Here is a 17264-nt window from a genome sequence, read left to right as displayed (position 1 = left end):
TTCTTTCCTGCATCCTCGTTGTTTTTAAGAGATCCTTTCTTTCCTTTTCACTAGCTGCACTAGCATCTTCAAGATCTGAATCTCTGTCTTCACTTTCACTTAAATGGTTTTGCAAACTTGTGATTGAGGTTTTAATTTCCTCTATATCTCTTTGACTGTGCTTCATGCGATCTATTTCTTTCCTGTATTGCTCATTCAAGGAATTCATCTTTTTTCTAATCCAGACTTTCTTATAGGTCGTGTCTACCCTTGGACACACTTTTCTGTCATTGTCTTGGCCTCTCTTTTTTCCTCTCCTACTCCCTTTTTGTTATTTTCATTCTTATTTTTTTTATAGAACCATCCAATGGTTAGATTCTTAGTCCATAAACTTAGGACCACAAGAAAAAAGCCCCATTATTTCTACCTATTGAAACTTATTTTCTTTTCAGTTTTTTCTTTGAGCGCAGACACAAATCTCTGTCATATCCAAGTCTCCTCAGTCCCCCTTACTTTAACTCATTTGGGACAGTATGACAAATTCCATAGAGTAGGTGATGTATGAATAATAGAAGTTTATTTCTCACACTTTCAGAGGCTGGAAAGTCCAAGATCAAACCACTGGCTTATCCAGTGTCTGGCAATTATGTGCTTCCTGGTACATAGCCATCTTCTTATGTCCTCACAACTAAAGGAGAAGGGGGACATTCTGGAACTTTTTTAAATAAGAAGATCAATCCTTTCATATGTATCCTGCATCGTGACCTAATTGCCTGTCCCAAGGCCTCATTTCCTCATGTTATCACATTGATGATTAAGCTTCAACACATGATTTATGGGCACTCAAACATTTAGCCTACTGGACCCGTTTTGTGTCGAGTTCTAACAGTCACGATACTGTTGATGTTGGGGTTTAGGGTGTTTGTCCCTTGTAGGGATAGGAGTCTGTAGGCAGGAAAAGGATAGCATGAGGGCCTCATTAGGCTTTATTAAAAGTTAGTAGAAAATCTTGCTAAAAGTGACATTTGCCTCTGCAGTTAGATTTGCTGGCTAGTCCTGACTAAAGGAGTTAAAACTTTGCTAGAAGAATTCTTTTAGGGGCAATTAAAAGGACAAAGGTAGCAAGACCAAAAAATGTGACATAGAAAGGCATCAGACAGCACAAACAGCAAAGAAGGAATGCTCCTTAATGGTGAGATTAATCAGAGCAAGAGCTGATAGGCAAAGCACAGAGGAAGCCAGAGGCATGGAAACCAGGAAACTGCTCACCCTGACAGAATACAAAGGAGACAAGGGGAGCTACCTAATATAAAAGAAAACTGTTAGTGTATTAAAAGAACATATGCCTGTGCATTAATGCATGTGTTCACACTAGGGTCACTATACTACTGTACTAGATACAGGTGCATCCCTTTGCTTAATCACTAACTCTAAGCTGTTTTTTCTATATGGCCCATCCTAACCAATTGTACATCACAGAGACAAAGCTCTGACATGGACAGAATGGCAGGGGGAAGTCAAACAAAGCCCACTGAAAGGAATGTCCACATAGACAAAGGTGCATGCTTAGGGTCTTATGATCCAAGACTCATCCAAAGACAGCTTGGGAAGCCAACCAGATTGTGAGAAGCTCCAGATATCCATGCAGAAGAAAGGGTCCTTTGTCCTAATAAGAGAAACCAGGGACAAGGGCTCAGGGGAATGTAATTTTTTCTGGACCCCTTACCCTCTCTCCTAGGCATCTTATTTTTATCTTTTGCTTTCTTCTTCCTTACAAGCAAATAATCTTCCTTTCTTAAGCTCTGTTTCCCTAATTCATTATTGGTGATGAGTGCTGAGTTTATTGGTGCTGAGTTTTTGATCTCAGCTTGCTGTTCACCCCATTCTGACACTGTGGTCACATCCCAAGCTGTACATGGTTCCAACTCACCCTACTTGTCAATTCATGGAAGTGGCTGCTGTTCCTTTCCTCATTTCTAACCACAAAGCCGGTCCAATTCCAACTCCCTCTCTGCTACCCCTGAAGCCTGTGGGGAGCGCACAGCACACATTTGCTCCTCTTCTGTGAGACTGTTATGGCCCTCAGCCTACACACACTGTGTGGCCCCTTCCATTTCACCCTCCAAGAGCTAGGAAATACATGTGTCCCTTTTCACTGTGAGTTCTCTGCAGAGGAAATGCAGATACATCTCTTGCAGACTCTGTCTTCACTTCTTCTTTACCCTTCTCTCCTTCCTCTCATTCAGTTTGGGTCTGGTCTCAGCTATGGGAAAGTGGGTCAAACACAGCATATATTTTTCCAAGTTTGTGACTGATATTACAGAGTTTATGCTCCAAATCTTTCAGGCTTAGGCTTGTAAATCCTTAAATTAGGAATTTAACTCTGATGGAAAGACCTGCAGGCTTTGGTTGGTGGAATGGAGGCTGGGAATCAGGGAGAGTGATAGCAGAAGTTGTAAGAAGTAAACATCATGGGGCTGGAGAAATAACTCAGTAGAATAAGTGCTTGCATGGCAAGCACAAGTCCCTGAGTTCAATCCCTGGTTCAAAAAAAAAAGAAGTAAATATCACACATAGCTTTAAAGTCTCTTTGCACACTTCACATATAACCTCTGGCTAAGGTCAGTTTATTTCAAACTTATTTATTATTGCCTTTCTCTAACTAAAAGAACAGTATCTCCCTAATGACCTTTTACTTTGGCCAACTGCCCAGATTGCAGATGATTGTTTAAAATAACACTCCCTCCTTTCTGTTACATAATCATAAGATTATGTAACCAGGAGTATTGTGGAAGTCAGCACTGAGGACCTTCAGATAGAGATGAGGGACAAACATGTTTTAAGAGTGGGCTACAGAAGGCTTCCTGAAGGAAGTGGTATTTTAGTTGGGGAGAACATTCTAGGCACAGGTTATGGGAAATAGATAAAGTGTGTAGGTGGGGAGGGGGCACTAAGTTGGCCCTTGGGAGTCAGCTGTGCCAGGTATGGGATGCAGAAGGTTCTGGTAGGGCAGTCCTGTAATTTAAATAATTTCCTCTCTGTTCCCTCTATTGATATTTGCTCATTCCACTCTTCCTACCTGAAGAGCCCTGTGCCATTCTCTTCCTTTTATGGAAGGAATTTCACCCTCTCCCTTTCCTCTCTACTACTTGTATATCTCAGTGATGCTGAATGTCCAGGCTTCTGCATATCTCTTCTCTCCTCTACCTCTAAGCCTTTGCTCTTGCTGTTCTCTTCACCAAGAAAACCCTCCTCGTACTCTTCTCTATCTGGTTAGCTTTTATTTATCCTTCAAAGCTTGACTCTGTAGCTACCTTTCCAAATCATATCTAAGAGTCTAGGCTTAATCAGACTCTCTCGGGGCTGGGGAGATGGCTCAGTGGAACAAGCGCTTCCCTGGAAAGCGCAAGGGCCTGAGTTCAATCCCCGGTTCTGAAAACAAAAAACAAAAAACAAAAAACAAAAAACAATCAGTCTCTCTCTCTCTCTCTCTCTCTCTCTCTCTCTCTCTCTCTCTCTCTGTCTCTGTCTTTCTCTCTGTCTCTCTGCCTCCGTCTCTGCTTCTGTCTCTCTCTGTCTCTGCCTCTGTCTCTGTCTCTGTGTCTCTCTCTTTCTCCTCCCATAGACTTCTGATCTGTGTCTTCTCTGGTGTCCCAATATTGACCCCAGAATAACTTTTATGTCCTTTGTATTACAGACAGCTAAGTTAGGTAGAAGTATTCTAGACAGTCAGTATAGAAAATAAGAACACATCTAAACTGAGGCTGGAGGTGCATCTGAGAAAGACTAAAGTCACAATGGCCTGATTCACATAATTCCTAACAGGGTAAATGGGGTCTTGAGATTATTGGTACCACCCCATTGAATTCAAATTTCCTGCAAAAACAAACCATTAACTCATTAAGGGTGGGCCATCCTCTTTCATTCACTTAGACTAAGACTAAAGACAAGACTAAGACTAGGTCACTAACCAAAGTTAATGATGTCATCCATATGTTCTTGCTACCGCTGGATCAATATTACCTAAGTGACTATACTTGCAATCTTATTGGCTGATCATGGTTTTGACTATGTTGTATCCTCCATGTGGTTTTGCTCCTTAAAACTTTCTTGGAGAAGTAAGGTTAATGGCAACCCATTCAGGACCCCTCCTATCTCTCAGAAGCTATTCCTATTCCTCATTCCCACTTCCCATTCCTTTTCCCCAGGGTATTTTCCTACTCTTAATCTCTGTTTTTCCTTAGAATACATTCTTCAACTTTGGGGAACATAAACTTATGCATTGGACATATAGCAGGTTGGGAGTTACAATATTTCCCTTATGTCATCTGGGGGTCCTTGTGTCATTCCTACATCCCTATATCCCTTTTGCTATTATAGGTGATTTCCTTTGACAAGAACAGAAAAGTGGAGTTGGCAGAACTTTCAAGCCCTGCAATCAGTTTTAGACTTAAGACTTGGGGCATAAATATTAAATAAAATTAATAGGCAAGTAATTAGGCAGCTTACAAGTGAAACAGTGGCTACAGAGATGGACCCAAACCTCATTCTAGAATCTCTGAGCCTGGCTCTTGCCTCAGAGTCAGATGACCTGGGTCCTAATCTAGTACCAGTATTCATTTGCTATGTGACCTTCTCTTCAGCCTTGGTTTTCTTATCTATGATAGTTATTATAAAACATTTCTATGCATCCTTACCTATAAATTGGTGAGATAAGTCACATGGTCTGTCTCTGGGGCCTCCACAAATATACACTATCAGTGCCATATTGGATCTGCTAGTGGTATTCAGATGAATCAGACCCCATCCTTGCACTTGTGGAGCACACAGCTCAGAGGCAGTGCACTTACACGGCTCACTCATACTCAGCCTAACACAGTGGCCAAGGAGAAAGGTTGAGCTCTGTGCTCAGGTTTAGCTGGACAAGACTTGGGCAAGTCTATACCTCTCAGGGCCTCAGTTTTCCCTTTGATAAAAGAAGGATAGTGATTCCTGACTCTGGATTATGTGTGATGAAGTTTAAATGAAACAAACAAGCACAAACAGATGTACCTAAAGAACTCAGTGGCCCAGGCATTATTGTGAAGATGGCATTTATCCTGAGATCTTTGTGGGAGTTCTCAAGATGGAAGGGTTTACTCTGCTGGGGTAGAGGTGGACAGGGTTGTCCCTAGACAATGGAGAAGAGACAGAGAGGAGCAGTGGTGTGATTTAGGCAGTGTAACTCCTGATATAGCATTGACTAGATAAAGAAACTAGTACAGACTTGGGCACTGAGCTCAGAGCTGATTTGAGTCATGTAGCTAGTTGAACTTAAAAGAAGCTACAAAAAAAGATAAAATAAAAATAGATAAAAAGCATTTCTTTCAGGAAAGCAACAGAGTGTGCTAAATTAGCAGCTCTTCCCTAACCTCCAGGCTAGAGAAACTTTGAAATGCAGTGTAACCAGTTTTCAGCTAAGATCCAGAGAGCATTACATGATTTTTAACACTCTACAAAGCCTCATATTCTGCTTATCTATGCATGGCCAAAACAAAGACAACACAAAAAATCCCCTCTTAGATATTCACAAAGAGCTTTTTTGTTATTATTTCCAATAAATATTCTCCTAACTTCCTCCTTTTGTCTTCAAGTTTTTCATCAAAAATTTCATTTTCACCAAATCTGGCAACATACCCACCAGTACCCTAATCTACCCCAACAACCAGTGTGCTAGAAACCAAAACACAAGCCTCTTTATTCATACTCCTTGAAAATCCAGTTCTTTCATGCATTCCTACAGTAGCTTGGGTCTCTAGACAGTGGGAAGCTTGCATTACAATTTTCTGTGATTGTTTATATGTTCAGGTTCATATAGGTGTTAGGTCCTCATAATTGGACCCCTGCCAATGTGAAGAGAAAGACTCCTACAGATCACCACTCTGTGCAAGCAGGAACCCCCTCCCCCCACAGCCTGAGAGACTGAAATAAATCTATTTATCCAAGGACTGGTTCTCAGGCTTATGGGAAACCCTACAGAATATCACGCTAAATCAACAGAAAACCACTTTCATCCTGTGCTCCCCTTCATACCAACGAGTCATCAGACCCACCAATGACCCCTGGAAAAATATTTTATTTCCCTCTTCCTCTGTATGAGTCCCCTCTCCCATGCTTACACTAGTCTGTAAAGCATGTTCTCTTCCTTTGTTTATGGGCACTGGCCTTCTTACCCTTAACCAGGCTGTACCCAGAAAGAAAGCCATCACTGTTTGCTTCAAACCTGCCTGTCCTAGTGGTCTCAGTTGCTGCTTGGAGTCTAGCCTGACATCTGGTGTCCTGTGTGAAGAGGGTTGAGGTCTCTTTTCAGGGTCCAATGTTCCCTCCCCAAGTCCCTGCCTATATACACTGAGGCCACCATTGACATCAGACCTGTGGCCATCCCGCCTTGGCTTATTGCTGACTTTAGCCCTCCTTTTCAGGTAGTCTTAAGTGTTGCTCCAATCTCAATTGTATTGTTGCTTTCTTGGCTTATCTCCCTTCTTTTCTACATCTCTGCTGACCTCTAAGACTCACAGTGAGTTGTGCACCACAGAACCTAGGCCTTGTCATACTCTCTTTTGGGAGTCAGACTTCCTGGGGTCCGCCCAATCTTGGGGCTGCCTGGCATTGGTTGACCATCCACTCTCTTAGCCTCGGGAAACTGGAGATGTTCTCTTTCTTTCCTGAGAAGCCCACTTCAATTGTGATCTAGAGCCAATATGAGTACTTTACCCCCCTCAGTGCCTGCTTCATGTCCTCTAGCTTGTGTTCTTAAAATCCTTAAGCCTCTCCATCTTACTCCCAACCTGAAACCAAAATGCCTCACTTCCTTCTGCAATATGGCCTGGCCAGCCTACAAATTAGACAACCAATCAAATGGCCAATTGATGAGAGATTTGACTTTCTAAGTCTCCAGGATCTGGACAATTTCTGTCATAGGCTCAGGAAATGGTCTGAAATCCCAGATGTCTGCCTTTTTTTCTTTTCTTTTCTTTTCTTTTCTTTTCTTTTCTTTTCTTTTTTTCTTTCTTTCTTTTTTTTTGCCCTCTGTTGTCTCTCTCTTTTGTACTTTCTACAATCCCTCTGAAAATTTATTCCTCTCTACACCTCCCTCCACCCTTCCTTGCTACATAAACAGAACACAAAGGATGCACAGCAGCAATTCTAAGTCAAGGCTGCACACCCTGTTGAGCTACCATCCTTTCCTGGCAACAAGGGATGACTTTCTTGCTTAAGAGTGGCAGCAGCTGCTGCACTCATCTACAAGAAGCCAGAAAAATCATTCATGCACCTATCTCTTTATATGTTCCCCATGATTTCTGAGCCCTTCTCCCTTCCTTCCACATCCCTCACTTACTTTCAGCCCTACAACTCATACAACTTTATGCACTCTTTACTGAGACTCCCATGATCACTCTGCCCCAGGTCCTGCCTTCAAGCTCACTTTCCCTGTCTATGCTATAGAACACAGATTACAATTCAAAATCAGATTACTCCTGGGATTATGACTGCTCTTCTCTTATACTTTGTCTTGGTTACTTTTTATTCATTGCTGGGACAAATATCTGACACTCAAAATTAAGGAAGGAAAGGTTTATTTAGCTCACAGATTGTGGAGGTTTTAGTCCATACTCTGCTGGCACCAAGGCAAATGGCAGAAGTTCATGGCAGCAGAAAACAATGAAGATCAGATGAGAAGCAGCAGCTGCAGCATCCATCAAGCCTCTCTCTCTTCATTCTACATTGACTGAGAAGACCAGCACTCCACCATGAATACTGGAGCTCCTCTGAAGTGGCACAGCTGCAAAGTGGCATGATGAAGACTGGAACTTTGCCAAGGAAGCAGGGTGGAGAAGCTTTCCTCAACTCCTTTATGTACACTTTTTGTGCTGAGTCACTCTGGGGCTGGCCCATTGTGCTCTAGGGTGGGCCCGGGGCCTGCATGGCCCAGAACATCCTGGAGCTAATTCAGCCAAGCTTCCAACATCTCAAGTTGACAATGTGTCAACTACTACATATTTGCACATCAAGCATTTCCCCTACATTTCAGATCTCCCCATACCTATACCTCAACACACTTGGTTCATAGACGACAGCTCTTACAAGGCCTCAGCTGCCTTGACAGCAAAGGCAGGATTCAGCATTGTCACTATAGACACTACTATGAGGCCCAAGCCCTCAGTGCAAACACCATCTCACAATGGACTAACTCATGGCTCTCACCTGAGCCCTCACTCTGGCAAGAGAGACTATGGTCAACATTTACACTGACTGAGAATATGCTTTCCATATCCTCCACAATCACACAGCAACCTGGACTGAGAGGGGTGTCTTATAACTATGGGATCTTCTTTCCTCAATTCAAATCTAATAAAGGCACTCCTGAAGGTGGCCCTCCTCCCCACTCAGGAAGGAGTAATTCACTGCAAGGGACACCAAAAACGTACAGACTCTATTAAAAAAGGACACTTCTTTGCTGACCAGAAAGGAAAACCTCTTCTGTCAACCGCTCACAAGCTCTGCAGGGTCAGTATCTCTCACTTACAGGCATAACCCTTGCCTATTCCACTGAAGAAAGTTCACAATACCAGACATTCCCCATCTCGGAGGGACAGTTCCTCAAACAAGGTAAATACACGCTCTCTGCCTCCCACACTCCTCAAATCTTCTCCCTCCTCCATGACAGCTTTCACTTAGGTTACAAGCCCTTCAGCTTCCTACTTCCGCCTCTCATTTCAGCCCCCTTTTGGAAGACCATATTAAAACAGATCACCACACAATGTCCAATCTGCCACTCAGTTTCCCCACAAGGGTTCCTCCTCACTCATCAAACTTGTATGCTCACCCCTGCACAGAACTAGCAAATTGACTTTACAAACATGCCACAAATTAAAATGTTCAAATTATCTCCTAGTCTGGATAGACAACTTCACAGGATGCATTGAGGCATTCCCTACCATCTCCGAAAAGGCTGAATCAGTCATCCAGTGTCTTCTATCCCACATTGTCGCTCAGTTTGGCCTCCCCACCTCCATCCAGTCAAATAATGGCCCAGCCTTCATTACCCAAATAACCCAAGAGGTCTCCAAGTCTCTTGAAATAAGTTGGAGCCTCCATACCCCCTATAGGCCTCAGTTGTTGGGAAAAGTAGGAAAGGCCAACCACTTAATTAAAGGTCAATTTACAAGACTTGAACTGAAAAATGACTGGATTTCCCTGCTCCCCATAACTCTTCTTAGATTCAGAGCACACCCCTCTCCCCTGCAACCTTACTGGCTATTGGACTTTCAACTGCTGTATGGACATTCTTTCCTTCTGGGGCCCTGTAATGCCCCTGAACCCAACCCTTTGGGAGACCATCTTTCCATCTTTCAACTAGTCAGACAACAGATCCAAGGAGCAGCTAACCTCATTTACTTTCCCCCCACAATGATCCTGCAAGGATGACCTCACTGGCAAATCAATCCTGGTAAAAGACTTACACTCTCAACCTTTAGAATCCAAATGGACAGGTCCCTACATAGTTCACTATAGCACCCCAAATGGCAGCTCACATGCAAGATCCACCCCATTGGGTTCATGGTTTCCACTTAAAATTCTACTCCCTTGGACTTGCTCTACTTCCTGGTCTCCACCATGACCTTACTGCCAGGAATCCTCACTGAAAATTGCAAGAACTCTCTCCACCTCTTGTGTGTTATCTGTATTCCTGAGGAGTGAAAACTTGCCTCTTCACCCTAACTCCTGGCACTCTATCCATCAAGAAATGTCTGACCTTCCACCTATCTTCTCATTCTTAGCCTCTTTGCCACCTCCCAACACAACTTTCACATATTTTCCGACAATGCTGAATGCCAAACCCATGCCTTTAGCATAGATTCTCTCTCTTCTTACAAGAAATCAGCCTCCCCTTGTTCTACCTTTGGTCTGACTCCTTAGAATCTTTTCTTTCCTGGGTTGAAGAACTTGCCTGCCAGGGAGTCCTCCAGGACTTTACTCCTGAAGAAGTTCACCTCTTTACCCTTTTGCTCATCCTTTGCTTGACAACCCAGTAAAAACACAATTATTCCATGTATTGTCACCTCCCCTTCCTATTCGCATTCATATTCTTAACTCTCATATTTGCCTTCAGTCTAGCTTCAGAAACTCAAATTGACTGGAATACCACTAAGAGGTATCTCCTATCAGCTATCTCCCCCTTTTTTTGTGAGACCAATACTCATCCCCTCATGAACACTCAAGCATTTCCCTTATTAAAACACCACCCTCACTTCTCACTTCCTGATAACTCCATGCAAACAACCCCTTATGCAGAGGAGCCTTTGTGCCACCACCTTCTTCCTGATAATTGGATTCCTCACCCCAGTTGTCCAAAGTTCCATTGGGACCCTTAATCAAACCATTCCCCTCCATTGCCACCTTACTTACAAGACACACTCAGTTGAGCCCATTCCCTTCTCAGTTGGTCCCAATCATTGATGGCAAGTGACTTCTGGATGTGCCTTTCAGCCTCCAGGTTGTACCTCCAAGATGTTGCAGTCCCACCCAGCAACTGGTCCTATGCTGAGTCCATATGACAACATATTTTAGACCTCAAGTATCCCACTGAAAAATCCGTGAAAGAGACCCACATAATCACCACGCCATCACTCCCTCTGGACGATTTATTCTAAATACCATTGCTCTCAATATTAAATTTTGTACCCAAGCTCCATTCTGCATCTCCTGTCCTCACTCAGGACTCTGAGGAAACCCTGTGGGGGGCCTATCCAACTCTGATTGCAATTTTACCTTCACCATGTGCTTATAACAAGTTTACCTCCCTCACTAATGGGAATCAGGCCCCATTTATTGTCTGATGGGACCAATGATCCTAGACACCTCCAAACTTCTTAACAAAAACTTACTTCTGCATTGGCCACCAATGCCTATATCTCACCATTGGAGCTTGGTTCCCATGGGCAGTCCCATATGAGGTAGAAAGACACAGACTAGACTGGTTATCTACTCTAAACACTTCCCTTCTCCTACCTAATCTCTAAAACTCACATGAATGGTTACTATGAGATATTGAGAAATTCCTTTTACACTGGAAAGACAAAACTCTAGGAGCCATCCAGTCAAACACCAGGCAAGCGTCACCCCCTTCCTTTTACTGGAGCAGCCCTAGTGTACAGTGATGGCCTCTGGTTGCAAGAATCTAAAATAAAGACACTCCAACACCTCCTAAATGTCACAAACACTTTTGCCTAACCTTGACAGGACTATCCTGACTCTGTGGAACTTCAGCTTACCTTTGTCTCCCTTCCATTTGGACTGGGACTTGTGCCCTGGTGTTCCTCATACCTAAAATAGATCTAATCAGAGGGTAAACTCAACTCCCAGTCCCCATACAAACCCCCCTTTGGCATCCATGACCCCCACCTACTTATCCCCAATCTGGCAGTAATTGGAGTAACTATGATGGTAGACACAAGAGTGGCAGTAATAGCTGTCCCTTACCAACAACACTCTGGAGAGACATCCCGGTGGCTCACAAAACTCTCTGATTCCTTCACAGAACTGCAAAAGGAGGTCAACCCTCTCACCAGGGTGGACCTCTAGAACCGATGTGCCCTTGATTTGCTTACTGCAGCAAAAGGAGGAACCTGTGTCTTTCTCAGAGAAGAATGTTGCTTCTACACCAATACATCAGGTGTTACTTGTAAAGTAGCCAAAACCTGCTGAGAATAGGCCACTAGGCTTAAAAAAACAGGCAAAGGGCAGTTTTTCCCTGGAGTGGTGGGATGACCTCTCCCAGGGTGGATGAATGTCCTGACTACTGCCCCTACTTGGGCCCCTAGTCCCAATATGCCTGCTATTGATATTTGGGCCCTGCTTGGTAAGATGTTTAGCAGATTTTATTCAAAGACAGATTTGATCCATGACAGCCAGACAGCTCCTGATGGCTCAATACACTTTGATTCCTCAGGAGCCTCATGCAGAACCATAAAACCCGCAACCCCTTCACCCTTCTCACCCAGTTTTTCTTTTCCTTAGAATGCCCCAATCATGCTTGAAGAAGTCATGGGACACAATACCCATTTTCTTTTATAGCACAATAGACACAAATGTAAGACTCACAATTGGACCCCTCCCAACATGAAGAGAAAAATTATAGGCCACCACTCTATTTAAGCAAGCAGACCCCTCCCCAACACCCCGAGAGACTAAAATAAATCTGTTTATTAGAGAGGCTCCAAGGCCTGGTTCTCAGGCTTAAGGGAAACCCTATAAATCTATAGAACATCATGCTGTAAATCAGCAGAATACCACTGTCATCCTGTACTTCCCTCCTCTCAAAGAGGCACCAGGCCCACCAGTGACCCTTGGAAAAATGTTTTTTCTATGTCTCTGTGGTACTCTCCCCTCTCATATTTACACTAGTCTATAAAGCAGATTTTCTTTTTTTGTAGATGATCAATGGTCTTCTTGCCCTTGACCAGATTGCACCCAGCCTGAAATAAAGGTATTGCTATATGCTTCAACTATGCCTATATTAGTGGTCTTGAATGTTCTGTGGTAGGACTGATGGGTCATAATTTTATTTATTTATTTAGGTACTTGGAATCAAATTCAGGACCTCACATTTGCTAGGCAGACACTGCTCCACTGAGCTAAATCCCCAATCTTGGGGCAGTAATTTTCACACATATTGTTTTGCTGGGACCAGATGAAACCAAAGAGTCCAGATATTGGAGACAAGCTTCAGGTATGGGTGAGGTAGAGTGGAGAGCTGATGAAGCTGGTGTTTTTCTAGGCAGATGGTGCAGTGTTCCAGGTAAAGCAAGGGTTGTGATCAACAAAGTTGGTCTGAACTTCTGGAGGACAGGGGAACCCATTGGATAATTTATATCTTCTTTTTGAAAGACATTGTAATCATTTAATTTCAATAAGAATTACACACTGGGAAATTGGCCTTCCCAAGTTGCACTCCGATTAATGAAACTGCTTTAGGGTCTGGAACAGGCTCTTGAATCATGCTAGACATGCTCTTCTCCAGGATGCAACTCAGTCTGCTTGTCAGACACCGTAGCTGAGGCAGCCGCAGGTCTCCAGGTGGGTACAGACTGTTCTTTTTCTCCACATCCATGGGCTCATCAGGAAGTCTGGGACAGGGCGCAGCTCAGTCTGCTTGTCAGACACCCTAGCTGAGGCAGCCGCAGGTCTCCAGGTGGGTACAGACTGTTCTCTTTCCCCACACCCATGGGCTCATCAGGAAGTCTGGGACAGGGTGGGAGGTGAATCCCATCTGTGGGGTTGCAGATGTGATGAGAAAGCTTCATGGGGATAGGTATTCCAGAAGGAAAATCATGTTGGGAAAAGCTGCTTCTGTATAGCAGGAAGAACTGTGTGTCTACGTGGGCTTCCCACCACTGCTGGACCTGCTGCTGCTGCTGCTCCAGCTTCTTTGGCTGGCACCCACGCTGTCTGAGTAACTCTTACTGTCTGAGCTGAAATTGGAGCAAAACTTGTCTGCACGTTTGTTCTCAGGCTTCTGGCTATAACCCCCTGCCTCTCTGTGTGCATCAGGTAAGCTGTTTGCAGTTGCTGCATCTGCTTTATAAATCTCCCCAGTGCTTTCTGGCATACACCAGCTTCTTATATTGATGTTCCTGCTCAGCTCAGACCTCTATAAGTTACAGCAACAAGCTTTTACTTTTATGTATTTGGTTGTTGCAGGATCTCACTATGCAGCTTGGATTTGTGGTGATCCTTCTGCTTTCAGCCTCCCCAGCTCTGGGATTATAGGCGTGTACCATCGTGTCCAGACTCTGACCTCAGCCTGGCCTGACACTGCATGTGGTGCTGGGGATCAAACCATGGTCCTTGTGCTTGCCTAAGCTTGCCTAAGCAGGCAGCTTTAGTCTGTTGAGCTATCTCACCTGCACAACCCCCCCCCCCAAACAAGCTTTTGATCACTGTGTTCAGAAGGCCTTGAAGTTTGAGGAGCACTTCTTTTCTTTTTTCTACGTTTGATTTTTTTTCTTCAAATTTAGATTGTGTAAATTTTCATCTCTTTTCCCTCTTCTCTTTCCTGTAAGGACCTTCCTGCTCCACTGAAAGTATGTCCTGTTTCTCAGAACATATACCTTTAGATGCTTTGTGAATCTTGTTTTCTGAAGAAGCTTTTGTTTTTATTTTATTCTTCAACTTAGTGAGACAAAAACTTGGAGTTATAAAAAAAAGAATGGTTTTATCAGGGCCTCAGCATCACCTATTATGAGCTATAGGACCAAGCCTTCCTTCCAGGTTTGTTGCAGAGCTCACAGGCCCTACTGGTCTGCTCCAGGTGGCTCTGGTCCCTCAGTATTGCCAGGCCTCAGCTGCTGCACTGTTCTGCATCCTCTGTGACTGTTCCTGGGTGTATTTGTGGCCATGGTTTCCCATTCATCTATCCCTCTTAGGGCAGCCTCCCGACTATCAGTATAGTCTAGAACTGGAGATCTGGAGTAGGAATCCGTAGAATTCATGAATCATGGAAAGAGAGGGTTTAATTTACAAGTGAAAGTCAGTAGCTCTTTCTGCACAAGAAGGGCTCATTTATAGGGGATAGCCATGCTAGGTAATAGAGCTATAGCCTATCCATAGGAAAGTGCCCATTTTACATGAGAAAAGCTAGTCTGGGGGTTGGGGGGATGGCTCAGTGGAATAACCACTTCCCAGGCAAGCACGAGGGCCTGAGTTCAATCCCCAGTTCCACAAAAAAAAAAAAAAAAAAAAAAAAAAAAAATGCTAGTCTGTTCACAGGTGGAAAAGGCCCATTTGTAGGCAAAAAAGAATGACTTTGTGAGTATGCTCTTCTTTCAATTTCATTAAAGAATTTTGAGATTATTCTCTAAAGTGTCAGGTTTTCTTTGTTGGTAGTTTTCTTTTTCTTACTTACTCAATTTCTTTGACTTACATTGGATTATTTAGAAATTTTATATAATCTTGATTTAGCTTTGGTAATTCACGTGTATGTAGGAATTTATCCATTTCTTCTGTATTTCCCATTTTATTAGAGTATAGCTTCTCAAAGTAGGCAGTGATGGATCTTCTGGATTCCTGCCAGACCTGTTTTTTTTTTTTATGTATTTAGGACAGGGTCTACAGGGTCTATAGGGTCTCACTACAGAGATTGGACTCATAGTGATTCTCCTCTTTTCAGCCTCCCAAGTGCTGGGATTACAGGCGCGTGCCATCCTGGGGATGGGGCCAGAACGGCAAGCCAGGGATCAAATCCTGGCCACTGAGTTCTACCTAAGCAGGTGCTTTAGTCCACTGAGCTATTTAACTGGCCCTCTGCCAGACCTGTTTTGATTTTGCCCTTTCAATAACTAATTGTGTGGATTTGTATCTTTTCTTTCCTTGTTTTGATAAGGTTGGTTTTAAGGGTCTCTCTATTTTATTTAATCTTTCAAAGAATCAATTCTTCAATTCATTGATTCTTTGTATTATTATTTTTTAGTCTGAATTATATTAATCTGTGCACTGATATTTATCATTTCCTTCCTTTTACTTGCTTTGGGTTTGATTGTTCTTTTTTTTCTAGAAACTTGAGGTTCATCATTAGGTTATTTATTTGAGTTCACTCTTTTCTGATGTGGGAATTCACTGCTACACACTTCCTTTGTAGGACTCCTTTCATTGTATCCTGTTATGGTCTGTGTATAGTTGTCCCCCCAAAGCCTCATGCAGTCGTGGGGGGCTCCAGGAGTTTGTGATTATTGTGGGTGTAGATGATGCAATTGCCCTGGGGCAGGTGATTTGCATTACAGTGTAATGAGGCAAGAGAGGCTAGCTAGGGAAACTTAGTTCTCTTTCCCATCTTGCAAGACTGTGCTTGAAAAACTGTGAAGCCAGACACTAGAGAGAAGAAAGTTGAAGCCAAGAAGGCTTCTGCCAGTGGTACTCGTAAAAAAGGTAAGGTGAAGGCAAAAAAGTCCAAGAAGGGGCAGCCCCACTGCAGCCAAAATCCTGTCCTGGTTAGAAGAATTGGTAGATACTCCCAATCTGCTATGTATTCCAGAAAGGCTTTGTACAAGAGAAAGTACACAGCTGCTAAATCAAAGGTTGAGAAGAAAAAAGAGGAGAAGGTTCTTGCTATAATCACAAAACCGGTCAGTGGGGACAAGAATGGAGGTAACCAGGTGGTTAAGCTTCGAAAATATCTAGATACTGAAGGTGTGCCCTGAAAGCTCTTGAGTCATGGCAAGAAACCCTTCAGTCAGCATGTGAGGAAACTTGGAGCTAGCGTCACCCCTGGCACCATCTTGATCATCCTCACTGGGTGTCACAGAAGCAAGAGAGTGGTCTTCCTGAAGCAGTTGGCCAGTGGCTTGCTACTTGTGACTGGGCCTCTGAGCCTCAATCATGTTCCTCTACGAAGAACACACCAGAAATTTGTCATTGCCACTTCTACAAAAATTGACATCAGCAAAGTGAAAATCCCCAAACACCTCACTGATGCTTACTTCTAGAAGAAGAAGCTGCGGAAATCTAGACACCAGGAGGGTGACATTTTCGACACCGAGAAAGAGAGATACCAGATTTCAGATCAGCGCAAGGTGGATCAGAAAGAGGTAGACTCACAGATTTTAGCAAAAATCAAAGCTGTTCCTCAGCTCTGGGGCTACCTGCGATCCATTTTTGCTTTGATAAATGGAATTTATCCTCATAAATTAATGTTCTAAATTTCTTACTAAGAACCTAATTAAATAACTGATACATTAAAAAGAGAGAGAGAAAGACAGAGAGAGAGAGAGAGAGAGAGAGAGAGAGAGAGAGAGAGAGAGAGAGAGACATTAGCTAGCTGCCTGAGATGCTGCCACCAGTGTTTGGTGCATATATATTTATGATTACTATCTCTTCCCTTTCCTCTCTGCTCTTTGCCACCACCATGAAAGGTTGCCCTCTGCTATGTGCTGCTCTACCGTGAAGCCAGCTGAGTATGGACTGAAACCTCCACTGACTGTGAGCTAAACAAATCTTTCCTTCCTTCATTTTGAGTGTTAGGTATTTGTCCCAGCAACAAGAGAAGAGTAGCTGAGACACATCCTACAAGTTCCAGTGTGTTGTACTGGCATCATTTAATTTTAGAAACTGCCTAATTTCCTTTTTAAATTTTATCTGTGACTCATTGGTTATTCAAGAGGGTAATTCATTATTATTATTATTATTATTATTATTATTTTTTTTTTATTGTTGATACAGGGTCTCACTATGCAGCTCAGACTCAGTGA

At 43.3% G+C, this 17264-nt stretch overlaps 2 pseudogenes; one reads left to right on the top strand and one right to left on the bottom strand.

The window, feature by feature from the left end:
- Window positions 1–9005, bottom strand: part of LOC111818895 — a 17864-nt pseudogene extending 8859 nt beyond the window's left edge.
- A 6864-nt stretch (window positions 9006–15869) lies between these two features.
- LOC105743232 lies at window positions 15870–16715 on the top strand (annotated as a pseudogene).
- The last annotated feature ends 549 nt before the right edge of the window (window positions 16716–17264 follow it).

Source organism: Octodon degus, unplaced genomic scaffold, assembly GCF_000260255.1.
Source record: "Octodon degus isolate 3935 unplaced genomic scaffold, OctDeg1.0 scaffold00107, whole genome shotgun sequence".
Lineage (NCBI taxonomy): Eukaryota > Metazoa > Chordata > Mammalia > Rodentia > Octodontidae > Octodon > Octodon degus.
The sequence above is the reverse complement of the archived record's forward strand: the minus strand, read 5'-3'. Positions and strand labels throughout refer to the sequence as shown.